A 12,869-nucleotide genomic window follows, 5' to 3' on the forward strand; every position below is an offset into this window, starting at 1 on the left:
CATAAACTCGGTGTAGTCTGAGGGGCCGCGGGAGAGAAACACGCCGTCTTTAGGTTATTTGCCTTGTCTTTTGCTGAATTGTTGTCAGTGGTTTGTGACGATCCGATACGCTTTCAGCGCTGATATTATACAGTCAGTATTCATTTTGAATAGACTCTTTACATCTGCCAAATATTGTCAGCCATAAGCCCATGTTTTAATAACAGAAGACTTTGATAACACTCCAAGCGATTTGATACAGCTCTGCTAGGAATAACAAATGCAGATCTGTTTTATTCCATGAGTTACATCTGATACAACTGGAACAAATCCAGAAAAATCAAAGAAAAGTAGCTCAGAGTCAGTAATGTCTTCAGCATGTGTGGAGCAGCAGACTGAAATCATTGACCTCTCGGCTCTCCTCACGCAGGACTCTCTGTGTGTCTGTGTGTTCCTCTGGTCCAGCGCTCCGGGATGTTTTGTTTCCAGTGTTTAATCAGGGCTGTGTATTTGCTGTGGCCTGTTGTTTAGAATGACAGGCGTCCTGTTTGTGTGGATTGCATGTTGTTGTGGTGAGACAATTTAAGATTACGAAGAGATAAATGCTGTGGCAGGCAATGAATCCATTATAAAGGACTCATTTCATTATGTGCAATGCATTCATCAACCATTTCCCTATCTTGTATGTTACAGTAAGTAAGAAAAATGATCAAACAATATATAGTATTTAATATATGGAAAATGTATGCTTAATAATAATAGCAAACAACATTTAGCCCCTAACCAGCATCTTAATTTAATTTAATCTTAATCTATTTTGTCATAATTTTTTATTTTACTTCATTTTTTTGTAATGCATTCTGAATACCTAATTAAGTTTTTTTATTATTATCTCTCTCTCTCTCTCTCTCTCTCTCTGTCTCTGTCTCTCGCAAAACAAAATCCAACAGATCAGGGTTTAAACTATATTTTCACAAAACCCAATTTGTAAAAAAAAAAAAAAAAAAAAAAAAAGCGCAAACCTTATAATGTGTATAAAATATTATAAATCAAATACAAGATTTCATCTGACCTCTTAATGTAAACAATGAACATTATTTTGAAAGTTAAGAACGTCTTTATGACATCCAGACCTTCTGTTGTAAGTGAAAATGAGGAAAAGAAAGTGCTGCTATATTCTGAATGAATAAATAAAAATGGTTTGTTTCATCAATACTTTTTTAGTAACTATATTAATAGTTAGTATGAAGCTACTGAAAATAGGTTTCATTTATTTTTAATGAACAGTTGCCTTTTCCGCTCTTTTTACTGAGATCAGTGCAATGAATTATGGGATTGCCTATGCCAAGAAAGTTACATGGCCCAAAACTTTCTGACTGGACTTTAATTTAAGGTAAACTTTTTCAATGTAAAATGTTGCATTGCATTGCATGGCAAAAATGACAACATCTGTTCAAGCCAAAGTAGTGAAAACAATTTATCCCATGTTAATACAATTTTTATGATGTGATAAATAAAATAAATGTTACCGAAAGCCTCATCCAGGCAGACAGTGCCAGGCTAAACAGTAAAAGCTTGTTGCATACAGCCTTCCATCATCTCTTTCTCACACACTTTTCTCTCAAATACATTCAGAAAACTGTAGTAATCATCAGAGAGGAATGAGGGGAAATCCTGCAGTAACATGAGGAGAGCACCTATGTGTGTTTGAGGTGATTGGGGCTGGAGATATGCCAGGACTCTATGGGATGCAGCTCATGATTTATGTGTGATGTAAAGCTAGTCGGGGCTGGAATGATTTGCTTGTTTTGATTGGCTGCAGCTGGGAATTCCAGCCAGCTGAAAGGTATTGATTCCCAAGTATACGATCCAAGAGCTCTCTCACCCTCTTGCTCTATGGGTCACGTTTTCTGCACATGTCAGAACCGTGAATGTGTGAATTATTCAGTTTTCAATAAGCAGCTGTGTGTGTTGAGTCGGCATTTCTCTGACACATGGTTGTGTGTGTTTGCACATGTAAACAAGGTGCAATAAAAGCACAGCAAGATGAAAAAATGGATGAAAAAAAAAATACGTTGATTACAATCACATGCTCTAAATTCTAATGAGCTGCTCTGCGCTACTTTGTGTTCGGCGCTCTGCATTGATTTACTACTTCAGGATTTATGCAAGCAAGGAAACAAGAAAACCAAAGCCATAATTTACAAGATAAAACCAACAGCATTATTTGCATAAAATCCCCAAACACATGCACACACATGCACAGACACGCTGTATAATTCATGCAGATTTTATTGCTATGTATGAAGTAATTATCCTCTTTTTTAAGCGTCTTATTCATATTTCCAAATTGCTAAAACTTGCACAAATATTCACACAAGACTGTGCTGTATAGCCTGACTAAACTTAATTCAGTCAATGTATCAAAAATACTTTAATTCACTTTTAAAAAAGAGTGCTTAGCACAGAAATAAAACATTTAAAAGTATCTACTTAAGTGTGAACTAAATGTAATGTTTGGATGTAATGTTAATTGCAATTAAATGAAAATGCATTACAATTAATTTTTTTATTAAATGCATTTAGTTGAATTTTAGAATGTATTTTGATCTATTCGTTTAAATATATAATGAAAGACTTTTAAAAATGCAGTTTATTTGCAGTTCAAATATTGAAACTTTAACCCCCGGTTTCACAGACAAGGCTTAGGCCTATAGTGTAAATCTGATCTGTTTTAACTGAAAGAAACTTGCACTGACTGATCTTGAAATATATCAGTGCCTTTGTTTTATTTCAAGATGCACAAAAGTGATGCTTCTTCTAAGAAATGTTAATAAAAATTACTTAAATGTCCTAATTGAACTATGGCTTAATCCTGGCTTAGTCTAAGCACTGTCTGAGAAACCGGACCTACATGTAATATCAAATAACACACTAGAGTTCAAATTATAATCAAGTAATTTACATGTACTTTATTTATGTTAGTCAATACATCAGAATAAATGTACATGACAGATAATATTAAAACCGTTATTGAAAATGATGTTTAAGGTAAAATTATTAATTTGACAGTATTACAAAGTGTACTTAAATGCATATCATATCACAAGTGAAACATGACAGTGTGCTCTCCTTTTATTTCATCAATATTATATTATCTGCAAGTACAGTTATTTTTATACTGATTTTAGTACATTACAAGTGGACAATCCTTACAATCATGTGCCTTGCTTCAGTTTGACTTCAGAAGGGATCAAAAGAAGCAGAAAGAAATGTTGACATTAGTTCCTGTTCATTTGTCATACTGGGAATGGAAGGTCATGTTGAGCGCAATGCATTGTGGGGCGCAAAATTCCATGCAATGTGCTCTGTTTTATTCCGCAGATTTTGGCAATGCAGTAGATCATCCAGATATTCCAAGCACACATAAAATGTGCTTACTCCACACCAGGGGCATCATCTGGGGGAGAACAACTGGAAATATTAGCCTTCTGAAGACTCAGTTTGGGGGCACATAGGTCCTTTAAGCTGTAGTTGACTCAGAGGGACTCAGGCCCTGCTTAAACCTAGTATTAAGATACATTTTGGTCAATATGATCACAGGTTGATGAGGGAGACTCATTCCCGGCTGATAAACCTGATCTTCTGTCCGCGTTCAACCAAGGAAGTGTCTATGAGGGTGTGCATGTATGTTTTGTTTTTTTTATATTTCAAACTAATATTGCGAAATGATCTCTCGCAATTTATGTATGAATGAAAAAAACCGACAATGAAAAATGAAGTGGAGAGCAGCCGCTTTCATTTCTGTTCTGATAGCCTCAAAACTATGCTGAGCATTTGTCTTAGAAGTTGAGTTTTTTTTTATTTTTTCTCCTTCAAACCAATCTTGCGCTTTTAGACGGCAAAGCTTAAATCTCGTCTGGCTAGCGCAATTTAACAACACATCCCATAATGTTTAAGAATAAGGTCAGTAGAGAGGAGGAGGTCTTTAGTGGATGTTTGAATGCAATGGACCACATTAGCATCTGCACTGCGAAAAGCTATATCTGGTCCAATGCATTTTAGCCTTGTTCATTTTGTGCATATCCGATTGGAATCTGATCATAAGTATTAAGTCTGAACGGCATAATAACTCATTAAATATCACACAAATCGGATCTGAACAGTTGGATAAGATCCAGTCATTAATGCTTGTGAACTTATTTATTGAGATCAAGCCACACAACATTCAACAAGTTGCAGACTTTAAAAGTGTAGACAGCTTTGTTGATATCATAAAACTGAGTTTTGTCACTGAATGTTGCTAGTGATGCTATTTTGTGAAAGACTTCTCCGATCATGTGAGCAGGTTTTTAAACAGCAGTGCTGAGCTTCAGGGCTTCGGTCTTGCCAGTCCAGGCCTTCATTAACCTAAACCTCTGAATCCTCATTATGAAGGAACAGAGCCGAGAGGCTGCGATACGCTCATTCTGAAAATGGTGTTTCTGTTGTCCTGCCATGGGGCACGACTAATGGCTAATGTTGATGCCATCCCTCCAAATGGACTGGGAATGACTGCCAAGGACCACATCAAAATGCAGTGTGATCCAAAAGAAATGCGTGGTCCGGAGTTGCCTTTTTTCTCTCGGTATTGGCAGATGTACTCTAAATCAGCTTCTTGCCTAAGTCCTCGTCATTTTATTTATAGATTAGAATAGATGGTTTGATGGTGTTGATTTAGTCCTCAGGCAGATGTGGGTTTGCTCTCATCACCACACACTGTTGTTTCATTTAATCTGAAAGCTGCATGGGATCAATGGAGCGGAGAAATCTAGAGAGTATCAATAACAGGAAACAGAAGAGAAGGGAATAATGAAGCGTTTCAGGAGCCTGCGGGCTGCAGACTTACTGAAAGAGAAACAGTCGTTAGGACGAGGCCCACCACTGAGACAGTATGAGTGTGTGTTCATAGTCATTCTGTTGTTGTTCCAGGGCTGTTATTGAGATGCGTTTTCAGTGATCCGAGCAGAAGTGGTCAGTTGAGACACATTACAGTTTACACCCGGTTTTAACGTGTGTTTTAAATGCATCTCCTTTGACCACTTGTGTTTGGATTTCGTCGTATTTCATCACACTCCACACCATTTTCTCAGGAGTGAAAGAGGCCAAATGGAAAGGGTATGACTGGTATCGGTTGTTTTAGAGCACTTTCACAAAAGCATCCTATAATGCTCATATGTTAGGTCAGTGGATTGCCAGTAGATGGTTGTTTGAATGCATTTGACCACATGAGCACCCAGGCAATCAAGTCTAATGCGTTATTGACTACCTCTGGAAATGACTAAAAGTGGACAAACTCATTTTCATGAATGTATCATAATTTGTGTGTTTGAATTGTAAGCCTTTTAATGTCACATTGTACGTTTTAATCATGATATTAAAGACAGGGGTTATCAACTCTGGCTATCGAGGTCCACTTTGTAGAGTTTGTAGAGTTTAGCTCCTGCTTGGTTCAAACTCACTTGGTTAACTTTCTAGTCATTCTGAAAACTCTGAGTTTATCCGAAACCCCTCTCCTCACACACCTTCAAATAGGGCACTTTTTGAGGGGACATCCATTTTTACTGGTGTCCGAAACCATAGTGGACATTCTTGAGTGCACTCATTCAATCCCACAATGCACCACAAAAACAAGCGTACAACTGGTGCATGCTCGACAGCTAGAGAATCCCCTAATGCACTGAGAGATGCGCGCTGAATTGAGTTCCCACGTCCCCAAACAACTATGTACCTCCATAGCCATTCATGTTGTTTACATGTATGTTAACTGTAGTTGCATTGCCATTTACTGTTTTCTTCTTTGAGTAGTTATTAAAAGCAATGACCCAACTGTGAGTGTGGACCGACCAAATGCTTATGTGCTGACGTTAAATTAAGACGCGTACATGAATGCAGCTAGAAAATGTGCGCTGCAGCCACAGTCAATGCAGACTCTTCTGACTAAGAAGAGAAACTGGAAACCGGAACCTACTTCAAAGATGTCTGCCTTAGCAAATACTAGAAATGAAATTTACACAGTGCCTTGCCTTTGTCTGTAACACCGAGCGTAAAGGCCATCTATCAGTACTCACTCAGGGAGCATGTGTGTGTAAAAGTGACAGATTACAGTCACTCACATGAAAGGAAATTAGCCTGTCCTCATGAGGAGCAAACGAGGAAGACCAGGACACACACATCAAAGCACACCACAGGATCAAATCAGCCACATGGACTTCATCTGTACGGAGCTAAAAGAGGCTCTCTGTCTTATGACTGTTTAATCTGTCCTTTTTCAGTCGTCTCACTATGTCTAGTTACAAGTTACACACTGAGCACTTTCATCCAAAGCAACCACTGAGGATGATAGCAATATTTATGTATTTATTTATTTATTTTTAACGGCAATACCTTTTGCAGGTTAATTCAGAGTCCAAATGAAAAATGTTTCTTGGATGGCGCTGTACAGCAACAAAGAACATCCTTCAAATAATAAATACATAAATATGAATAAACAATAATACCACGTAAAGCATCTCACAATAAAAATCATGCAAATAAAACTGTGGCACAATTAAAAACTAGAATAAAAAAATATATAATATAAAAGCTATTATACAGAACTGGTTTTAATGAAGTCTTACACATATTCTGCATTTTATGAGCATTTAATAATATCCATTCCTTTGAAAGGCTTACTGTGATTTTCTTCGGCTTAGTTTATCTTGCTGTGTTCCGTGATGAAGAGATTTTAATCCCACGCATGTCATTAATAAGAAAATCATACAACATCCACAGGCATTGAAAGCATGTCGAGAGTTGATCTTTACCGCTGGGATTTTTCTGAAGCCTCTCTCAGTGAGTATAAAAGCAGTCTGTTGTGGTGGAGGGAGATATTTGGGTGAGCTCATAATTAAACCTGCTTTTACTGTTGTGTTCAATTTGCTTATAAGCGAATTATACAGTAATTAAAACTCTAGATTTGTGAATCATCAAGGTTGGAAACAGTCCTCAGAGCATTATCTGCGTCTGCTCTCCCGCTTTACTCTGAATATGTGAGCTGCTTTACTATTAAACTATTTAGTGGGAAAGCATATCATATAATAAATGTATCTTCAGTGAACCAAAGATACAAGATCACAAAACACATATCACAACTACAACTAAATTGTAGAATTTCTTGTAAATTATTGTAGTGATTCAGCTTCAGAGAATGAATCTGGATAATGAGAGAATTGCATCAAAATGAATCACCACAATGCTTAACATAATTTGTTTTCATTTGATATCTTCATCACATTGTGTCATTGAATTTGGATTTTTTTTAATGTAAATTTAATATGTAGATAAACTTAAAATCAAAATGACATCGTTTTTTAAATAGCAATGCATTCAAGTGAAAACCAGTGAGCCATCAGAGAGCCGTATAGCAAGGTTTTCTCCAACATGTGACATCCATCAGAGCATGACATCACTCTCCTCTACAGCGAGCTCAATACCCTTGTGTACAGATCACACCAAAGAGCTGAGCCAACACATTTCCAGCCTACAGTATATAGAACACAGATGCTGATTCTCACTTTTATCTTTACACGGTGTATTCACATCACTGTACAACATGTAAACAGCTAGTATACTGGACACAGTACACTGTCATCCACATCTATAACATCCATATAGCATTATGATCTATACCACTATCATCAACACACACATGTACACCGTTGTCATCAACAGCACAACTCATAGCCTAACCTTCATACTCTGTTAGTCTGAAATAAAGAAAGAAAGTACTTGATTTTCCTATGTTACATGTATGTCATCCTCTCTTTTATATATCTGGCATACTGTATCTGTATCAAAGTAATCACTTTATAAAAAAATAAAATAAACTAAAGGATAGATATATTGTTACAACAGACCTAACCAGTGTTGGGATTAATGCATTACAAGTTATGCGAGTTACATAATCAGATTACTTTTTTCTCCCCCAAGTCATTGTAAAGTAATGCATTACTTTTACATTTACAACAACATACCTGGGTTACCTTTTTAAATAAGTAACACTACAGTACCTCTCCTGTCCCAATGTTAAGAGAATTGGGATTGAGGTGCAGAGGCACTTCCTTCAGCTTGATGCTTATGAGTTACAGTCTCAGTGTAAAATGAACTTTACGGTTCACACACGTTACTATATATATATATATAAATAAGCAAGCCCAGCTCAGGTGACAAAGAGTAACGCAGATTTAAATTAATGCATTACTTTCCATAAAAACTAACTAAGTAGCACAATTAGTTACATTTTTATGGAGTAACACGATATTGTCATGCATTACTTTTAAAAGTAACATCCATTTATCAGAGACACTTTTTTGTGTCTACCATTTTAACAAATCAAATTGCTATTCCATCAGAGAAAATGCAGAAGGTGTCCAGGCCACTAGATTTTACTACATTTTTACATTTTCTCAAATAAATGTGAGTAGTGCTGTCGTAACGGAGCAGTGCAAAATAGCTCCGTGATCAATAAAATTTATAAAAAAAAATTCACGTTTGGTTGATCATCATGATAATCTAATTACGTTTTATACATTTTAAAGCCTAAATACAACCGACAGAAGAAATAAAATGCTAAACAAACAAGCTACACTCTGGTTGCATGACTTCAGTATCATCACCACAAAGCTTCTCACAACTCTTTAAAATTAGCTTAACTGTGTGATTAATGTGACATTTAGCAAAATATAACCTTTTAGAATAAAATAAACAGAATTAACACTACTATTTTGTAAAAATGTATCAAGCAATAGTATCATTTAAAGAGAGACAACCATGTTTCATAGTTTGTGCTTGGTCGAAATGGTAAACACAAAATTACAGTGTTATATTATTATATTTATTTGTTTAAGTTAGTTACTGAAAGCTTTTATGAATGTTGAACGTAAGTCAAACAATATTGGAGGTCTGTGTGGATGGATATAGACAGATGCATTATCCCATGGGCAGTCATTTTAACAAATGGATGACAATAAAAGACCATAACAGTGAAATATTCTGCACATCAGTCTTACAGTAAAATCACTGTCTGGACAATATACTGACCCACACAGTAGCACCAGCACAGAGCACATATTAGACAGTGACTTAATAAAACACTCGATCAGAGAGAGAGCGAGAGAGAGTATGACAGCGCTTCATCTGGACTCAGCCCAGCTCAGGAAATGAAAGCTGATGTGTGTGTGTGTGTGTGTTCTTTACTCTTACAGATGCAGCATATATCATGATCCACAAGGCCTCCTCTCAATCAGTGTCCCTATCTATCTGTGTGTGTTGAAAGCATCTGAACCCATGCTATGTGCTAAACTGAACCCATGCTAACTCTTTTATTTTTATTTTTTTGTTTGTTGTTCATTGGAATATCACCAAATTCAGAAGCCTATTATTATTATTATTATTATATTTTTTTTATGATTTAAATATAAATTACATTTCTCTGCAACCCTTTTGCATTGTGACATTTCCCTCCTTTTCAAGAATTATGGTTTGATATTTATGGTATTTTTTTAACCACTGAGCTTAGTTAGTGGTACAGAGTCAAGTAATGTTCTTTATACTTATCACTTCAATAGTTCAACCCTGTTATTAGAAAAAAAAAAAAAAAAAAATACACAAAGCACAAGTATTTTGAATGTAACTTATGGTGTCATAATATTTGCTTTCATTGTAAAAAAAAAAGGTCATCATGGTTCATGGTCAGTTTTATGCTTTATACAGTATTTCTGCGAAACGTATTTTCTTTTCAACCCTGTTATACTGTGACATTTTGAAAATGATGTCAAAGTAGTTGTTTGTTAGTTGTTCAGAGGCAGGTGATGGTCTTTATCACTGTCACTTCAATATTTCAACCAAAAAATTCTTGAACCAAAGCACAGTAATTTTGACTGTTACTAATGTTGATATGATATTTGCTTTCGTTGAAAATAATTAGCCTATCCTTTGGTCAGTTTCACAATATGGGATTTTTTTTTTTTTTTTATTTTTTTTCCTTAATGCTTTATATTTTTGAGAAATACAGAAATTGTGTGACATTTCACTAATTTTGAAAATAAAGGTTTGATTTTTCCATTCTTATATTCCTCTAATAAGGGAGTTTTGAATGTAATATGACACGGTTAAAGAAGATGCATCACTGCAAAATTATATGTGGCATTAGTAATAAAAAAGCCCATTGGCACTAAAAACCTTATATTTAGGATTGGAGGGGATAAAGACTTGGCGACCCATAAAACACCTACATTTGTTGAACTCTAATTTGAATATTCGTCCCCTTGGAATTATAAGGTTCTATCTGCGTTCTGAGTAGTTTTGAGATATTGAGCTTTAAAGTTTTTGTGTTCCATAGACTTCTGTAGATAAAACCTTTTTGTTTTTTCAATAAAAAAATCCCAAAATGCACACAACTTAAACTAAAACATCACATAATGTAAATAAATTGTCACAGAATAAGAATATGTGAATAACTCAATTTTGACAAAAATGTCAGATAGAACCTTATAAATTCTAAGGGGACGTATTGGGAAGGGAGATGCAAATATCTGTGTGGTTATGAGCAGTAGGTACAAGGGAATAAAATATATATTATTTCATTCATTTTCATAATAACCTTTACAAATCAAATGGCACCCTGTCCTGTATAGGTGTGTACCTGGCTCCCCGAAGCTGTTCAAATGTTGTTTCAGGGTGACACACTCTTGGCAGGAATGCATATTCACACGTTTAGTATACTAGAGCTTGAGCTTCAGATTTGACCCTCTCTCTCTCTCTCTCTCTGCAGCCCACCGTGAGCCAGATGACGTCCATCAGCGTCTCTATAATTATCTTACTCTGACACAGAGTAGGTGGAATTAGATTCCTGTATTAATTATAATCTAACACCATAAACGCCCTGCTGGGCAGAAGACACAGCTCTCACTCAGGTTGCCAGATTGAGACCCCCTGGCAAGAGAGAAAATACAATTGTGGGTCCACTTACTTGCCCCCTCTCCTGCAGAGCGCTGGAGGAGCATCCAACTCACACAAATGCCGAGAGGAGATCCACTTATAACTGCTGGTCTTGGATCAGCTTCCTGCCCTCCAGCTGGGGCAATAACAATTATAAGACATAAAGTAAAACTGGGCTAGGATGAAGAAACATGGCAGCTCGGGAAACGAATAAACAAGGCCTGCAGTCAAACTATACTAACTTAGTGTGGCCTATTGAGTCTTCTGAAGTGATACTCTAGCTTCATGTAAGAACAGGGAAAAAGTGGTTGTTCACTGAAATTCCTCCCTTCTGTCATTCAAATCTGGTGCATTAATAATACACATGTTCAAGTCTTTTTAATATATGGAGAAAACAAAGAGGAGGAACAAAAAATATGGGCACTTATAATCTATACTGGTTGTTGTAACTAAAAGCATCTTTCTCCACTGAAGGGTATATACAGTATATATATATATATATATATATATATGGCAGAAATGTAAGGAAAAATCAATTAAAGGCATACTCAAACAGATGATGAACACTATTAACAGCAATTATTATATGATGCAATCACAATTATAGCAAAATTTGGTAGTTAGCATAATAATGCACATTTGATCAGATATAACTGCAGTTCAAAATTATGAGATGCATTATGTGAATGCTTGGCGAAAGAGATGTGTTTTTAATCTAGATTTAAACAGAGAGAGTGTGTCTGAACCCCGAACATTATCAGGAAGGCTATTCCAGAGTTTGGGAGCCAAATGTGAGAAAGCTCTACCTCCTTTAGTGGACTTTGCTATCCTAGGAACTACCAAAAGTCCAGCGTTTTGTGACCTTAGGGAGCGTGATGGGTTGTAGCGTGGTAGAAGGCTAGTTAGGTACGCAGGAGCTAAACCATTTAGGGCCTCATAGGTAACTAACTAATAGTAATTTGTAACTGATACAAAACTGAATAGGTTGCCAGTGCAGAGACTGTAAAATTGGGGTAATATGGTCATATTTTCTTGACCTGGTAAGGACTCTAGCTGCTGAATTTTGGACTACCTGTAGCTTGTTTATTGAAGAAGCAGGACAACCATCTAGAAGTGCATTACAATAGTCCAGTCTAGAGGTCATGAATGCATGAACTAGCTTTTCTGCATCAGAAACAGCTAACATATTTTGTAGCTTGGCAATGTTTCTAAGATGGAAGAATGATATTTTTTGTAACATGGGAAATATGATTTTCAAAAGACAAGTTACTGTCTAATATAACACCCAGATTTTTGACTGTAGAGAAAGTAACAGTACATCCGTCTAGTTGCAGATTGTAATCCAAGAGATTCTGTGTACAGTTTTTTGGTCCAATAAGTTATATATCAGTCTTATCCGAATTTAATAGGAGTAAATTATTGGTCATCCAATCTTTTACATTTTTAACCCACTCTGTTATCTTAGATAATTTAGAAGTTTCATCTGGTCTCGTTGAGATATATAGTTGAGTATCATCAGCATAACAGTGGAAAATTATCCCATATTCTCTAATAATGTTACCAAGCGTCAACATGTATATTGAAAATAGCAGAGGACCTAGGACAGATCCTTGTGGCACTCCATATTTTACTGGTGATAAATGAGATGACTCACCGTTTAAATAAACAAAGTTGTAGTGATCGGACAGGTTGGAGCTAAACCATCTTAAAGTATGACCTTGAATACCTGTATAGTTTTGTGATCGATCTATGAGTAAGTCATGATTTATGGGGATCTAGGGGCCGCTGTGGCCTAATGGTTAGAGATTTGGACTTGTAACCAGAAGGGCCTATAATTTGCCAGTTCACTAGGATCTAGTGGTGTTTTTTTT

Source organism: Carassius auratus, chromosome 9, assembly GCF_003368295.1.
Source record: "Carassius auratus strain Wakin chromosome 9, ASM336829v1, whole genome shotgun sequence".
NCBI lineage: Eukaryota > Metazoa > Chordata > Actinopteri > Cypriniformes > Cyprinidae > Carassius > Carassius auratus.